The sequence below is a fragment of the Zalophus californianus genome, chromosome 6, assembly GCF_009762305.2.
Source record: "Zalophus californianus isolate mZalCal1 chromosome 6, mZalCal1.pri.v2, whole genome shotgun sequence".
NCBI lineage: Eukaryota > Metazoa > Chordata > Mammalia > Carnivora > Otariidae > Zalophus > Zalophus californianus.
Window position 1 is genome coordinate 89,137,255 of NC_045600.1, and position 17,420 is coordinate 89,154,674.

At 38.9% G+C, this 17,420-nt stretch overlaps 1 protein-coding gene and 1 long non-coding RNA gene across 2 annotated transcripts in view; one reads left to right on the top strand and one right to left on the bottom strand.

Annotated features, from left to right (window-relative positions):
• The window catches only part of SEMA6D (semaphorin 6D), a 615,846-nt gene that overhangs the window by 503,603 nt on the left and 94,823 nt on the right, over positions 1-17,420 (top strand). The gene's annotated exons all lie outside the window — the stretch shown is intronic.
• Positions 3,495-17,420, bottom strand: part of LOC113909482 — a 53,924-nt gene continuing 39,998 nt past the window's right edge. The window contains exon 5 of the long non-coding RNA XR_003515750.2: positions 3,495-4,735. This is a non-coding gene — a long non-coding RNA (uncharacterized LOC113909482). The remainder of the gene's footprint in view (positions 4,736-17,420) is intronic.

The window sequence follows — 17,420 nt, forward strand, 5'->3', positions numbered from 1 at the left end:
TTCTTTGAACAGCTGTAATCATATTAATAAATATACTAAACCATTCTTGCTTTCCTGGAGTGGGAGCCAATACATGGCTGTAATGTATTATAGTATTTTCTCAAGTCTTAGATGTCATCAATTATTATGGTAAAGAAATTTTCAACAGGAAAAAGAAACATTACTATGTAAAATATACATATGGATTATAAGGTGATTTTTATCTTCAAAGACATTAAAATATAAAAAATGTATAGCTTAGAATTAAAGAAATGATAGAAGACTCCTGAATTTAAGTTTGAAGAATTTATTTTCAATTTTAGCCATGACATTCATAAATGACACTGGAAAAAGCTATCTTTGTCCAATTTTGGTGTCAGGTTATGCAGTCTTTACCCCAACACCAAAGATTTGATTCATCATCTTCTAGCATTCATTATTTTATTTTGTTTTGTTTTATTTTTTGTGTGGATGTGGATTTTAATTTTTATTTATTTTGTTTAATGCTTATTGAAACATAATTAACATATAGTGTTATATTAGTTTCAGGTATACAGTATAATGATTCAACAATTCAAAACATTACTCAGGGCTCATGACGACAAGTGTGCTCTTAATCTTCTTTATCTATTTCACCCATCCCCCACTCACTACCCCTCTGGCAACCACCAGTTTGTACTCTGTATTTAAGAGTCAGGGGTGGGGAGGGTCTCCCTTTTTGTTTGTTTGGCTGGTTGGTGGTTTCTTAAATTCCACACATTAGTGGAACAATTTGGTATTTGTCTTTCTCTGACTGACTTATTTCACTCAATATTATACCCTCTAGGTCCATCCATGTTATTGCAAATGGCAAGATCTCAGTCTTTTTTATGGCTGAGTAATATTTCAGTGTGTGTGTGTGTGTGTGTGTGTGTGTGTGTATTTATCACATCTTCCTTATCACTCATCTGTTGATGGACACTTGGGTTGCTTCCATATCTCGGCTATTGTAAATAATGCTGCAATAAACATTGGGTGCATATATCTTTCCAAATTAGTGTTTTTATTTCTTTTGGTAAATACCCATTAGTGGAATTATTGGATCATATAATTCTATTTTCAATTTTTTGAGGAAACTACTGTTTTCCACAGTGGCTGAACCAATTTGCATTCCCAACAGTGCACAAGGGTTCCTTTTTCTCTATATCCTTGTCAACACTTGTTACTTCTTGTCTTTTTAATTTTAGCCATTCTGACAGGTGTAAGCTGATATCTCATTGTGGTTTTCATTTGCATTTCCCTGATAATTAGTGATGTTGAACATCTTTTCCTGTGTCTGTTGGCTATTTATATGTCTCCTTTGGAAAAAAATGTCTTTTCAGGTCCTCTTCCCATTTTTAATTGGATTATTTGGGTGTTTTGGTGTTGAGTTGTATACATTCTTTATATATTTTGGGTATTAACCCCTTAATGGCTATATCATTTGCAAATATCTTCTCCCACCCAGTAGGTTGCTTTGTCATTTTGTTAATGATTTTCTTTGCTGTGCAAAGGCTTTTTTATTTTGGTGTAGTCCACTAGTTTAATTTTGCTTTTGTTTCCCTTGCCAGAGGAGACATATCTAGAAAAATGTTTCTATGGCCAATGTCAAAGAAATTACTGTCTACGATTTCTTCTAGGAGATTCATGGTTTCAGGTCTCATGTTTAGGTTTTTAATCCAGTTTGAGTTTATTTTTTTGTATGGTATAAGAAGGTGGTCCAGTTTTCTCAGCACCATTTATTGAAGAGACAGTCTTTCTTCCATTGTATATTCTTGCCTCCTTTTTCATAGGTTAATTGACCATATATGCATGGGTTTATTTCTGGACTCTATTCTGTTCCATTAAGTTTTGTGTCTAAAATGTGCCAGTACCATACTGTTTTGATTACTACAGCTTTGTAGTATATCTTGAAATCTGGGATAATGATACCCTGAGCTTTCTCCATCTTTCTCATGATTGCTTTGGCTGTTCGTGCTCTTTTGTGCTTCCATACAAATTTTAGTATTATCTGTTCTAGATCTGTGAAAAAATGTGTCAGGTATTTTGATAGAGATTGAATTAAATCTGTAGGTTGCTTTGGGGAGTATGGACATTTTAACAATATTGGTTCTTCTAATCCACGAGCATGGAATATGTTTCCATTTGTGTCATCTTCAGTTCTTTAGTCAATGTTTTATAGGTTTTAGACTGCAGGTCTTTCACCTCTTTAGTTAAATTTTTCCTAGGTATTTTATGATTTTTGATGCAAATTATTGTTTTCTTAATTTCTCTTTCTGCTACTTCTTTATCAATGTAAAGAAATGCAACAGATTTTTGTACATTAATTTTGTATACCGTGGCTTTACTGAATTCATTTATCAATTCTAGGGGTTTTTGGAGAAGTCTTTAGGGTTTTCTATATATAGTATCATGCCATCTACAAATAGTGAAAATTTTACTCCTTCATTACTGATTTGGATGCCTTTCATTTCTTTTTGTTGTCTGATTGCTGTGGCTAGGACTTCCAGTATTATATTGAATAGTAGTGGTGAATGTGGACATCCTTGTCTTATTCCTGACTTGGAGGAAAAGCTCTCAGTTTTTCACCACTGAGTATGATGTTGGCTGTGAGTTTTTCATATACAGACTTTATTATGTTGATTTATGTTCCCTTAACCCTACTTTGCTGAGAGTTTTAATAGGTTTAGAGGGAACATAGCTCAACATAGTAAGAGTTACACTCTTAAACAATTAATTATATCACCATATCTTTTGCTTGGGCTTAAACTAATCCCTAACAAATGGGAATATAATTGCTAATCTTGTTAAAACAAATTATTTTTTTCATCCTGTAGGACTAGGGGAGGGACTCGACTACCTGAGCATGTTGTGTGGCCAAAAAGACAAAGTCAGGATTCTAAAACTTAAAAAAGGAGGAAATAGTTAGTTGCTGGGTAGGCAATCAAAAGTATTTGCCACAGAGGGGTGCCTGGGTGGCTCAGTCAGTTGAACGTCTGACTCTTGATTTGGGGCTCAGGTCCTGAGGCTTTGCGCTCAGCAGGGAGTCTGCTTGAGATTCTTTCACTCTCTCCCTCCCCCACTCTCTCACTTGCACTCACTGCCCCCCGTAAAATAAATAAATGAATCTTAAAAAAAAAATGTTTTTGCCATAGGTGACTACTACTGTTGTCCCCCAATTAACAAATAAAGAAACTGAGACATGTATTAAATAACTTGCCTGGTCATGTTTCTTATAAAGGGCATAAAATACTTCATGAAAAGTTGTGATAAATGTGGAAATAATCTAAATGTGACTGAATAGGAGGCCAAATTAAATAAATTATGGAAATTGACATAATGCAATAATTTGTATTTTTTAAAATGGGCTAGATCTATAAGTAGAGAGAGAGAATTTTGGTATGTTCTAAGATTAGAAAATAAGAGTAGTAAGGTACAGAAAAGTGTATGTTGATATGTAGGCATAAATAACAGACACATGGAGACACAGATGCTTGCATAAGTTCTATTTACCTATTTTTGTATGGATAAACAAATCACTCATAACAGGAGTTGCTCTAAGGCAGTGAACCCAGTTACCAGGGTATGGAGAAAACTTACTTTTTTGTGGACAGTTTTTGGTAATATTTGAATTTCTGCCATATACAAGTATTGCTTTTTCAATGAAAATACGTAGTTTTTTTAAGAACCAGTTTTGATATGACAAGTGACATTTTTCTGCATTCCGAGTGACTCACAAACTTCCTGAAGATCTTGAAGAGTTGATTTTTCACTATTTCTTTACAGTTGTTTGGACAGTTCAGGAGAACCCATGTTTTCATACACAAATTTAAGTAATTTGAAAAGCAAGCATAGTCTGCTGTTTCATCTGTTAATAAAGTTAGGTTTGGGATAAAGAAACACAGTCACATTTGCCAAATGTCTTCTTCGAGCAAAAGAGAGCCAGTCAATTTTGAACTCTGAGTCACAGATATCAGTTCTTTTTCATATTCACTTAATTTTCTTAGGAATCCAAGTAAAAGAAAAGGAGATTTTCTTTCTTAATCAGCTTTAGGCACCACTTTTATCATTGCACATTTCTCTAGGGAACATTTACCTGCTGATCCCCCTTCCCACCCCGTCCCCCATGGACTTTCTAATAAGGCATTTCCCCCAGGAAACTGTGTCATAAGAGATGTATACAAATATTGACTCTATTTGTTTCTGAGATGGCCTGTTTTAAATGCTCTTTTCTTATATACTTATCCATCTTGTAATTTCTACTCTAACAAAAATGAAATAAAACTTGATGATGATGAAAATACCGATGATGTAATCTCTGCCTGCGAGGCTGAATTAAGATTTTTGAAATCCATTTTGGTTCTGCCACCTTGGCACTCCCCTGCTAAATCCACAATCCTTAAGATTTTCTGGGTGAGGGGTGAAGCTATGGAAACTGCATGAAGAGCTGGCTTCTCACATTCTCTCCTGAAGGGAGAAACTCAGAGAGAAAAACAGAATTCATGAAAAGCACATTCTAGGAAGTGAACAGAGGAACTGAAGCGCTGGCTCTGTGGGAAAATGGGGACTTTGAAGGTAATGATGCTTGTGCGTCCAAGAAAAAGAATGGCCAGCTTGTGTCCCCAGAAGGTGATGCTGGAGTCCTTTTGTTCAAAGCAAAACCACGTTGCCTAGTTACAGAGAGATTTTGCTCTAAATGTCAAAAGTGCGAGCAGGAGTAGAATTAGAACCCATGTCCCTAAAATAAAGCAAACAAAAATTTTAAATAATACCAATACATAATTTTGTTATTCAGACACACTTCTTGCCCCGATCAGACAATCAGCCCAGTTGTCTTCCACAAATCACTTAGTTGAAAGTGCTTAGCGGCGTCTTTCTTTTCTGGTATTTCTAACACCCGCAATGAATTGACCTGAGGCCCATTCCAAGCCAGTCACTGCAGACTTCCAGTGTGGCATGCACATGCAAGGTATGTATCTGATTTGCCTCCCCTCGGAAGCCCAAAGAGAGCAAGTGAGGTTTTATATTAAAGTGTATCAGTGTGTGTCTGCAGCGTTGCAATGTTTCCAAAGCTATGCATACAAAAGAGATGCAGTGTCAGAGCCGGAGTATTGCCACCACCACCCTGCATGCACACACTCTCTGGCAGGGTCCCCTGTGGGTTTGTGTTGTGTTCTCACAGTCTTTGAGGACCATCCCCAAAAGCAGCAGGACAAGAAGCAGCAGAATGGCAGCGGTAAATCCATTTCTGTGTTTCTGCCATCCTCTTTGAATGCACCACTGAAACCTAAAATTAGCTAAGTCTTTATGAAATAGCATTCATCTCAGTTTTATCTGCTAATGACAGTGTTGTAAAATCAGGAAGGCCAGAAAATTCTGTTATTAGCTCATCACTCTTTGTGCATCCTTTTCAGAATTTATCTTCCTCTGTCTCTATCTGAGCCCTAAATATGTCTGAATACATTTCAGCAATAACTTGCCTCACTAGGCATTCTGTATGTATACATATTTACATCACTTCTTGTAGTTAATTTCTTTTAAAGTTCTATTTTAAACACAGAATATGCAAACTCAATTCAACTCAGTATATATATATATATATTTTGAGTACTACTATATACCAATTTTGAGTTGAGTAGAGTACGAAAGACTTTTTTTAAGCAGATGGCATTTCACCTAGATTGAGGGGTTAGGTTGTAGGAGAGAAGGAGCTCAAAGTAGGCATTGTTCACACACACACGCAATTGACTTATATGGGATGATAAAGTTATAGTTCGGGCAAATCAAATATTTTGGGAATACCATATAGTTCTGTTAGTATGAAATAACCTTATGCTTCATGTTGGGGAGAAGTAAGCTCAAAAGCTAACTTGAGACCATACAGAAGCCATTGAATATCAGAGTAAAATACTCATAATATATTTTAAAACAATTCTGATGACCAAATGAAACAACATACATAATGCATTTAATAGTGTCTGGTATAACGTTGGTGCTCAATAAACATCAGTTCCTTTAATTCTGTGGGCAGTGGAGCCCTTAAAGATTACCCAGACATGAACAATTTCCAGAAAGAGTGCTCCAAGAAACTGGTCACTATGCAAATTCCAGCTATGTTCAGCAATGGAAAATTTCTTTGTACCAAATAGAAAGATACTTGAAGTCCTTCACTCCTTTTGGCCAGTAAACTTTTTATTTTGACTCAATTCAGTGTCTCTAGAACTGAATCCCCTTACTTCCTGATCCTGAATTAATCTTGAATTGATCTTTGAAGTAACAGATGATGCTTTGTTTTGTTTCCACAGTAGCAATGGAGTTGGAAGCTTTGGAAAAAAGACATTTATATTTATATTTATATGTAAAAGGTGCTAGGCCTTCTGGTGTCCAGAAATATAAACCTGGGAAGCATACTATCATAGGAAGGGAGTACCTGGAATACACTCATCAGAGTTCTTCACCAGAATTCTGGAAACAAAATCAATCAAAGATCTCAGTGCTTCTTTGAGTTTTAAGGTAGCCTGTGTAATGTAATTAGAAAACCAAAGTGCTGGAATTTCTAAGATATTCTAGTGGTTTGCATGGGAGAAGAGAGAAAGTTGGAAAATGCAACGTCTTTTAGATAATCTGGGCACATGGATATGACACTTAAAGTCATCTGCCTCAGCTCTCTTTCTCAGAGATACAGAAATGCAGCTCCCGAAATACGGGGTAGCCGCTCATGGATGCCTAGGCTGTTAGGTGCATTTGTATCAGACCCTGAGTCTTTTGATTTCTAGGTTTCTTTGTATTTTACTGCATCAGACTTTTTCATCATAACTGAGTAGATATTCATCTTCTGAATAAAAAAATCCAGAAGTCAGTATTAGACCAAATCTGAAGACAAATGACAGTGAACATATTAATACAGCCTCAGATCAAAACAATTTTCAACCCATGGTATTGTATCTACTGTAGATACTTTTTATTTACAGTTATTTCTGCTCAGCTAACATGTATTCATACCTACATATAAACCCACATAAAAGGGTGACATTTGTTTTATATTTATAAGGTGCCAACCTTATGCTTTACAAATGCACACACAACTACAGATGAATTTGCTCTGATTGGTTATTTTTGAAGATTCCTCACTTTATAATAACTAAGTTCTGTTTATAGAATATTTAGTGAGCTCCTACTGCATGTGCCAGGCAAAGTTCCAGGTAGTGGTGATTCATCTTAAGAAGTCTTCTTAACATAAAAAAATAAATAAAGTTAGACTCAAATCTGTACTGTAATGGGAACTGGACCATTTATCATGTATTACAGCTATAAAATATTCAAAACTAAGTAGCACACAATTGTAGGCATAACTATAATTTGTATCACATAATAGCCCCTTCTCACTAGGATGTGGCCCTGGGCAGAGCATTTAGCATCTCTGTGAAGGCACTTCCTCCGGAAGAATGAGATCTCTTCTTTGGTCCTGCTTTTGGCTTCCCTTTCCCTTTGTGCCCAGTGGGCACCTGCCCTGTTCTCTTCATTTGAACCACGCCAATCTGTGGTGGTTAGCCATTTTCTAGTATCAACACTGAACATCTAATTGCAAAGTTTTCAAGCATTCTCTTTGTATTTGTTCAAAACTCATCTTTAGAGTTGAGTCCTACCAATCGACTCTTTGTACTGTTCACAGCATTTGCATTAGTTGGAAAGACACATGCAAGGACTGGACAGGCTCAATGGATGACCTCAGCAACCATGACTGTTACAGAACTCCTCTGATTGTATTCATCTCCCCAGCTTTAATGAGGGGTGGGGGAAGTAGGGTGAATTTCCCAAGCAGAGTGTCACCTAGAAGCTCCCTCTCATCTCTCATCTCAAGAGGCCTTTATGCTTCATAATGTAATGTCTTTCTCTGTCAAATATCCCCTCTAGCCATAGCAAATAGGTGTTGATTTGGTGGAGTGGTTATTTAACTTTTTTATTTAAATCACAATTATGAATGATTCTTGTTATCCTCAGCCCTTGAACAGGAAAAGGGGAAGGGTCAAAAGAAAACTATTCTTCACTCTTGTCTTTGCAGCTTTAGGTCATCCTCTACTCTTAAGTGTTATAAGCTATTCCCTGTCCATCATCCTTCCTGACTTTCCTTCCCTTCCCTCCTTCCCTTTCCATCCTTCCTGCCTTGTCTCCCCTTCCTATCTTTATTCATGTTTTGTTTTGGTTTTTGTTTTTAGAGAAAGAAGGGGGAGGGGCAGAGGGGAAGGGAGAGAGAGAATCTTAAGCAGGCTCCATGCCCAGCGCTGGGCCCGATGAGGCGCTCCATCTCACAACCACAAGATCATGATCTGAGCCGAAATCAAGAGTCAGATGCTTAACCAACTGAGCCACCCAGGCACCTACCCCTCTTTATTCTTATTTTTGTCTTTTACTTTCTGCCATATCCCTTCCTGTCTTTCTCTGATCCTCTAACCTTTTCTGGAAGATAGAACATCAGGAGGGCAAAGAGCAAGATCATGGTTAGAGAGAGGGTGTGGGCAGACATTGCCTAAGGTAAATACTTTTGGGGCCCTTTTAAAGAAATGTTTACCCTTAGAGCATAACCGAGAAGAACAAGTCAGCATTAGATCAGTTTTGGTACTCACATTTTTACAGATGAAACAACCTTAGGGAATTAAGTTTAGCAACACTACAGCCAAGAGCATCCAGAACAAACTCAGAGTTCCTGGGTTCTTCCTATTGTTAGGCCTTGTGTCCCAATTCCTAGATTGTAAAATATTTCTGTTCTAAAACTAGGTGCTTGTCAATAATACATGGATGGTCCCAGCAACATGAGAATCCAGATTTCCAAGACATCCATGGTAAAATTTTCAGCCAGTAGTTAAGGGAAATTCTGTGTGATGTGTTTTTGTGAACTTACAGAAATGCTTGTTTACAGATTCCTACTCGCAAGTCCTGCTCTAACAGTGTCTGCATTTTCACAGTGTCATAAGAATGCTCTGAGAGAAAATAAGAAATAGAACTGTCTTTCTGCTTCAGGAAGTTGGGCTCAGCCATGTCTCTACATGTAATGGCAAGGCCAGTGCCCTGAGAAAAATCCCTATTTTATCCCCATTGAGTAATTGTACTAGGAATTATATTTAGCACCAAACTGGCTGGGGCCAAATTGTGACATTTAAGGGATAATCCCAAGCTTAGTCACCAACCCCTTTATTTTCATTTAGGGAGAGAATCGGGGAGACTACAGCTAGGAGAATGCTTTTAAGCTTTTAAGCAAGGTGAGTCCTGTGGGTTTGTGGCATCTTTTGGAAACCAGAACTGTGTAGGTAGAGCAAGACAGAAACAAGTCGACATGCATAAGTAGATACGCTCTTAGTGTGCAGAGTACAGTGCTGAATTTGTCAGCTCTTATGGAATTTTTTCTCCTTAGAGTTATCAAAATACAGATTAATTTTTTCCACTATGACCCACTTGTGAGAATCCCCTGCTCCTTTGGCTCTTGCTCCCAAGTCTCTACATCTAGGCAATGTGTGTTCATCACATGAACAGCAAATAAAGCTTCTCAATGTGAATGCATTTTATGTATTTGAAAGAAAAGTGCTTTCTAAATTATTACTATCACGATCATGGCCCCTTCATGGCTCTTACATGGCCCTAAATAAGCTGCCATGTAGGATGTTTATGTTTATGTTTATGAGGCTGCTATGCTGGAAAGATCCCAAGTCACATAGGGCACTCATAGGCACTCCAAACAACAGTCCTAACTGGGCTCAGTCTTAGAGTCATCATGGACTGACTGTCCAACATGGGAGTGAAGAAGCTTCCAGATGATTCCAGCACTGTCTGGTCACCCCCAACTTTCAAGTCTTTCCAGCTGAAGCACCAAAAATCATGGAGTACAGCCAAGCCATCCCCATTATGCCCTGTCCAAATTCCTGACCCCCAGAATCTGTGAACATAATCAAACAGGCGTTTTACACTATTGCATTTTGGAGTGGTTTGTTGCAAAGTGAGAACTGAAACAATCACCATCATCATTAATGAACTTGTCATTCTGAAGTTTTGATTTGCTGAAACACTAAATAACTATACAGAACACTGAGGGTATTTAAAAGCACTATTCGAGCGCAACATAGTCTAATTTTGTGGGAAGCTATAAGCATTCTCTCGCATAGCAGGACTCACACTTCATAGAGAGCCACATGAAGACACCTAATTCCTCAGACTGGGTAGTCCCCAGGAGAGACCAGACAGATCCACAAACCGTGACACTGAGGGAGGTGTCCAGGGTCCTGGGGCCCCACTTGGGCAAGTTTCATGATGAGGAAAAGTTTTTCCTTCTCTATTTATTCCCATATGCTTATTCTCTGTCTCTGTTCTTACATTTTAAAGTTTTAATTCTTTGCCTCAAAAATTCTTTTTTAAAGATTATTTTCTTAAAATTTTATTTATTTATTTGTGAGAGAGAGAGGGAGAGAGAGAGAGCACACAGAGGGAGAGTGAGAGGGAGAAACAGGCTTCCTGCTGAGCAGAGAGCCTGACACCGGGCTTGATCCCAGGACCCTGAGATCATGACCTGAGCCAAAGGCAGACACTTAACTGACTGAGCCACCCAGGTGCCCCTTTAAAATCATCTTAAACAAATACAGTCAATACAATTTTTATGAAATTTGTTTTGAAAAAGTTAATGCCTTAGAAGTGCAACTGTGGAGTATTTCTTTATCTCCAAGGTTACTCAAAAGTATCACTGATACTGGATTCCACTGACTTTATTTCCCCTTTGATGTACTTTGAAGTTTGGAATATACTCTGTTAAAACAATAATCTAAAACAATGCCCAGTATTAATGGCTCTGAAATAACTTGAGCCAGTTTGTTCTGTGTTGTACTATAAACATCTAGTTGATCTAACACTGGGAAGTGTTAAGACTAAAATGAAGTCTGACCTATTCCAGCTCTTGGCCAACTAATTCACACTCCACTGTTTATAACATATACACTATTCCAACATCTTATGTATAAAGAGCTGGGTAATATATGGGCTCTGTTCTGCTCCTAGCTGCTTGCTCTTGTTTCATACATCTCAGAAATTACAAAATCAATGAGATAAATGTCATCCTGCCTTCCATTCACCTCTCTCTGCATGCTCCACTTCAAGAAACCAAAAGCTTATTTGAACCTACAGAGCGAGACCCTCTGCAGATAGAGAAGGAACTGTCTCTTCCAGCACCTCAATATCACTGTTCTTTGACTTAATGAATAGCTTCTTTTGCCTCACCACGACTGTCCTCTCTCTGCCACTGAAGCTTCATCTCTCCCCACTTCTCCTGCTTGGAGGAAGGTTCTAATTTTTCCAGGAATGAATCTGCTGCTTGCAGTTCTCACCGAGGCTGAGTCTTGCCTCTGTGCTATCATAGCCCCTTCTTTTTTTTTTTTTTTTTTTTACGGTTATTTATTTGTTATTTATTTATTTGAGAGAGAGAGAGAAAAAGAGTGTGTGTGTGTGAGTGCAGGGAAGGGCAGAGGGAGAGAGAGAGAGAACCTCAAGCAGACTGCCTGCTGTGCGTGGAGCCCACCTTGGGGCTCCATCTCACAACCTTGAGATCATGACCTGAGCCAAAACCAAGGGTCAGACTTTTAACCAACAGAGCCACCCAGATGCCCACATAACCTCTTCAGATTGGACACTCTCCCATCTTTAGTCTACTGGCAGGAAATAATTTATGGTTTGGTTCTCATTGTATGGTGCTGCCTTTTACTCTTCACCATTTTTTAATTTGTTTTAATCCAAACTTACAGAAAAGTTGGGAAATATAAGGAACGCCCTTATAGATCCACCAGTTATCATTTTTCTGCCTTTGGTTTTATCCACATCTTCTTTTTTTTAATCCACAAATTTCTATCTCTCTCTTCTTTTGTTGTATAGTTTGAAAGTAAGTTGGGCAGGACCATTGGGCCACCTCGTCTGTGACTATTTTGGCACAGAGCTCCTCAGGACAAGGACTTTTTTAAAGCACCTCTTTTAAAGGACTTTTGAAGTCCTTCCATTTGCCTTCCACACAAATGGAATCTTCAACTCTTCCTTTGAGTATCCTCCTCTAGTTTTTGACATATGTACCTTGGCCTTATTAGCATATGTAATGAGTCCTTGCATGGAGTTGCATATAAATTTGTAACTTCTTTTTTTTTTTAAAGTATTTATTTATCTGTTTATTTGATAGAGAGAGTGAAAGAGAGCATGAGAGAGGAGGGGGTCAGAGGGAGAAGCAGACTCCCAGCTGAGCAGGGAGCCCAATGTGGGACTCGATCCTGGGACTCCAGGATCATGACCTGAGCCGAAGGCAGTTGCTTAACCAACTGAGCCACCCAGGCGCCCTAATTTGTATCTTCTTGATTCACTGTAAGCCCCTAAGGGCAGGGATCGTTCTCTTATTTTTCTCTGCATTGTCAGTTCCTGGCCCAGTGCCTGGCATATGGTGCATGTTTGTTAACTGTTATCCAAATAAATGAATGGCTAAATAAGGATAGTCCGTTTTTGGTTTCCCATCCCAGAACTCCAAAGCTTCTCCTTCCCTTAGCCATCTGCCATGCCTTCACTGACAATCCAAAGATGCCCTTTCCCATTCTCCATGGTTACTATTCAGAATTCTTATCCCTCTCTCACCCCAGCTTTGTTCCTTTTACTATCAAAAGATGACCCAGCTTGCCTCTTCTCCTGTACCTATCAATTCCTCCATCAACTGCATTCTCCTCACCTTTATCTGTCCTTTCCTTCTCAGTTATTTCAGAGAATGAAACGTCCTTCTTCCTTTGCTGAGCGACACTTGCCTCTGAGATTCATCACACCCCATTCTACATGGTGTAGAACAGACTGCCTTGAAGTCCAACCTGGACTTGAATCCTAGCTCAAACATTTTACAGCTCTTACGAGCCTCTCTTCTTCCAGAATATGGGGTTGGTGTTGTTATTATAGATAACTGTAAGTTCAGTAGCATTGTGAGACAACTACCTGGCATGTGCCAGCCATTAAGTTGGCATTAGTTCCCATGCTTGTCTGGTTCTCGAGGTACACTGAGTTCTTTCACTCATTCTGCACCTTTGGGCCTGCCTGAGATATCCTTAGCACTCCTACAGCTGGAGGAATTCTGCACATCTTTCAAGATCTATTCCGAATGCCGTACTCACTGTGAAGCATTCCTGGAGTATAAGCCCTCCTCTTCAACACCCAAGAATAAATAAAAGAATTAGTCAATCCCTTCTCTATGCTCCGTTAGCCTTAACACTGTTACAAAATATTCATTATGTTGCGTTGTGAACACTAGTCACAATGCACTACTCTGTGAGCTCTAGTGTCTTCATCTGTTTTATACACACATGTGCTAACCCTACCACCAAGAATGTGGTGCATTATCTGAGAAATAGTTATACTTTACAGAGTATTGCAAGTGACATGGGTATGGTTTTCTCGTGTCTGTCCTGCTTGGTTATTGGTATGACTGACCAAAAAAACCACCGTGAAGACTCCTGGGGCCAACTTGCAGCAGAAAGCCAATGAGAAATGGGGAAGCACTGCTTTAGTGACGCCTTCCCACCGCTGTAGACTCCCTGGAAGTAATGCTTCGTAGGTTTTCTGTTTCCATGATGTGCACACACACACAAAAAAAATCATCTAAGGGATTAATACAGTTAAGGAATTGAAGCTTGAAGAACAAAAGGAAGAACCAGAGGCCCCTTCCTATATGTACACATACACTTTAACACTTATGAACCTACTTGCCTTCCTCCTGTCTCACTCATATTTAAAGGGCTGTATTAGATTACCAAGTCCACTGGCTTTCTTGTGGGTATCAGCTTTTTCCTCCTACTGTGTTAGTTACTAAGCATTAGCCAATTCTATTTTTTTTTTACAGCGAGAAATACTACACAGTAGTGTTTTAGAAGGATTTGGGTTTCCCTTTAATTACTTTCAATAAGTACATTCTGTAAACCAAGTTTGCATTCTTGAGAAAACAATGGTATTGTCGAGATGATAGCTTTGGATTTAGATTTTATTTTGATAATAGAATATAGAAAAAATATCTTTGTGTTTTTATTCTATTTTCAAAGAAATTGGTGGTGGCTTTTTCCCTTCTAATTTAAACATTTCCCTGTAGTGTTGATAACTCAAAGCAAATCTCATTATACACTGTGCATAAGAACCAGAAAATCATGCTGAATTAAGTTGAAAGATGAAACAGAGTAGTTTAGGCTAGATAGTTGTTCTAGGAATTTCTGAAATACCTACCATTTTGGTTGTCACTATCCTAGGTAATGGAGGGCATACAAGAGAACAGTCCAAAGTGGCCAATGCCCTCCAGGGTATATACAAAATGTGGACACAGGTCAAATTATAAAATAATGCAATACAAGTATTGTTCCTATGGCAAATGTATATGAGATCTAGATAAGACCTACAGGAATTGGAATAATGAGAAATACTTGAGGGATAGAAAGAGAAACTTAAGCAGGAAAGCATTAGGGTTTGAGTTGGGAGTGGGACTTCAGACAAAAGAGAAGTGATGATGCTCATAGATTTTTGAGAGCATGAGGAATAAATCAGCATGGCTGGAGCACTGGGTAATGAAAGGAAATAACATATTTGGGGTCCAGAGATGGAAAGCTCAGTGGACAAAATGAGGAATCTGGACAGTGGGAATCCAAGTAGTAAATGAGCAGGAAAAACGGCTTTTACTACCACAAAGGATGGATTGGAATGGGAGAAATCGGAGGCAGGAATAGCAGCTCAGAAGCTATTACAATATTTTAAGTTTGAAAACCTGGTGGTGGTAGCAATAAAATGGAACTGAAGAGATGTGAAAGAAGCAGCAATAAGGCTTGATAACTGGGTCGATAAAAGGGCAAGCAAGAGAGAACGAACTTGAGTGACAGAAAGGAATAGAATCCCAATGTTTACAGTAGAATAGAAAGTTGTGACGTTCTGCTTCAAGGACATGCATGTGTGGGTACGTGCATGAGAATAACAACTACTACTCTTTATTGTGCATTTACTGCATACAAGGTGTCTGCTAATAATCACAGCAAACATAACCTATATGAATTCGTAGAAGACCTTTAAAATCCCTGAGTGATATTATTATCACATATAATCCTTATAATATCCCTACATGATACACTCATCTCTCTTTTACATAGGAGGGAACTGAAGCACTTGCCAAAGATTACACACAAAGCCAGGATTCAAAACCAGGTAGCCTGGCTCCAGAGTCTGAACTCAACTGCTATGCTATGCTGCAAAGCATTTTATATGCTCTAACTAATCATACGAGGCAAAGTCCAACCATAGTGAGAAATTACTTTCCTGGTCGTTCCCATTTTACATATCCCAAACTGACTCTTAGAAAGTACAGTATTATAGGGAATGCCCCCTGCTTTCTTGGCTACAGATCACAAAAGTTTATGAAGAAGAAGGCAGTCGACTATATGGAGACTGAAACCCTGAAAGTAGTGCAAACAGTGAAGAACATGGGGTTAAATCCTGTGCTTTAAGAAAAATATACGCCAGTAATATTTTAATTAACTTGAAATAATTATTTTACAGATGTGATTTATTCTATCACCAAGTTGTATTAAAATGTTTATTGGCAGTCCTGAGCACATGTATTAATGATATCAATAAAAACGTTTGGACTATGTTTTATTTTCCTAATTGCATCAGCTTCTCTTTTGGGTTAAATAATGATAATTATATAACATCAATATGAAAATTTCACTCAGCTCAAATTGCTTCTTTTTATTCTTCCACTCTAGGCAATGTATTAATAATTATCAGAATAATCCAGTGCAACATAATAAATATGACCTAATAATATTTAATCACATTAATAATGTAAGTGGCAAAAATTAAATGACATTCAGAAATGTTCCTACAATTTTAACAAATCGGCTGGGTTATCAGAGAGACAAGGAACTTTTTCAAATGGGATTTTCATTGCAAGCCAACTCCTTTAGCTTCTAATGCCAGAGGCAGAAAGATCCGTCATCTCCCTGGTTGCTGTCGAAAACACCGGAGGACCACTTCTGTGCGTTTCATCGGGTCCTGAACAACATATGCCCAGAGCCTGGCAACCTTCCCTCGTCCCCAGAAAATCCCCCAATGGCCAGCTATCCACTTGAGCCACATCCCTACAATTACTCTTTGCAAAGGGAAAAAAGAACTAAATTATTTGCAAGAGTAAAATCTGTACCCAATCATAAGAAGCCTGAGGCTAAAAATCTGTTGTATACTTTTCTTCTTTCTGAAATAATATTAAGCTCAGGCATATATAATTATACAGGAACCACCAGGCTGTGAAGGATGAGAAAATATAACACAATTATCCCTTCACAAACCTCAACTGAAATCTGACAGAAATCAACACGAGCTGAGAACACTCCCCCCTCCCCTTTTCCCTCTCCAACTTAACCCCTGCTTTCAAATGGCTGTCTACCAGAATCCGTGTCTGGGAATGCTGCCTACATGCCTGTCACACAACAACTGGGCTGGTCCAGAAAGCATTCAGTGGGATATGTCACGTTCAATCCAGGGATAAGGTTTGCAGAGAAAGCTTGTTGTTTTGATGCAGTGGCAACACTGGAAGCTTCATAATCAGCTGAAAACCAGCCCAGTCTATGGGGCAAAGCCAGTTCTGCTCAGGAATTTGCAGTGGGGTAGGAAAAGGAAGGAGGGAGCTGCTGAGGTGGTTCAGCACTAGTGCGTGTGCGAGGTTGGGGGGTGGGGGAGGGAGGGATTAGCACCAGGATAATTGAGAGAAGAAAGATTATGAAGAGAAACCAAGGAGTGAATTTCCCAACTAGCCTGATGCCTGCAGAAATGCCCTCTGCCCACATAGGAAAACTTGCATACTGGCAGTAATAAAGGTTTCCGTGGGAGAAGTAATGCTCTGCTTCGTTCCTTAGGATAGGTCTTCAGCTGTGCCCCTGTACGGTGCTTTCTCAGGCTGGCTTTTCTGTGTCTTAACACCTCTGCTTTTTATCTCATTGCTTCCCATTTGGTTCTTTGCATCTTGTCCTTCCGGCTGTTGCACCTAAGTTTGTCTCAAGACGCTCTCTGTAGATCTTCCATCATCCTGTACGGCCTACGGGACAGCCTCACTTCCACACAAAACCAGCACTGGCTCCAGGGACCCATCCTGGGGCAAGTGCCCCCAGAGGCCCATTGGTTTGAACCCATGAAAAGTGAAATAAGGAAAATACGCTGTTCATAGCAAAATCATTTTCAAATAGGAACTCACTGTCTACCTCAAAAATAAGTTTTAGGGTAATTTTCAGACCACTGGAGTATCCTCAGGCCTGGCTTGTTCTCCTGGTAGAAGGGAGCGTGGCAAGAAAGAGTTGGAAGGAAAAAAGGAGATTATGAAAAGAGCATCCCACCCTTCAGCCACCAAC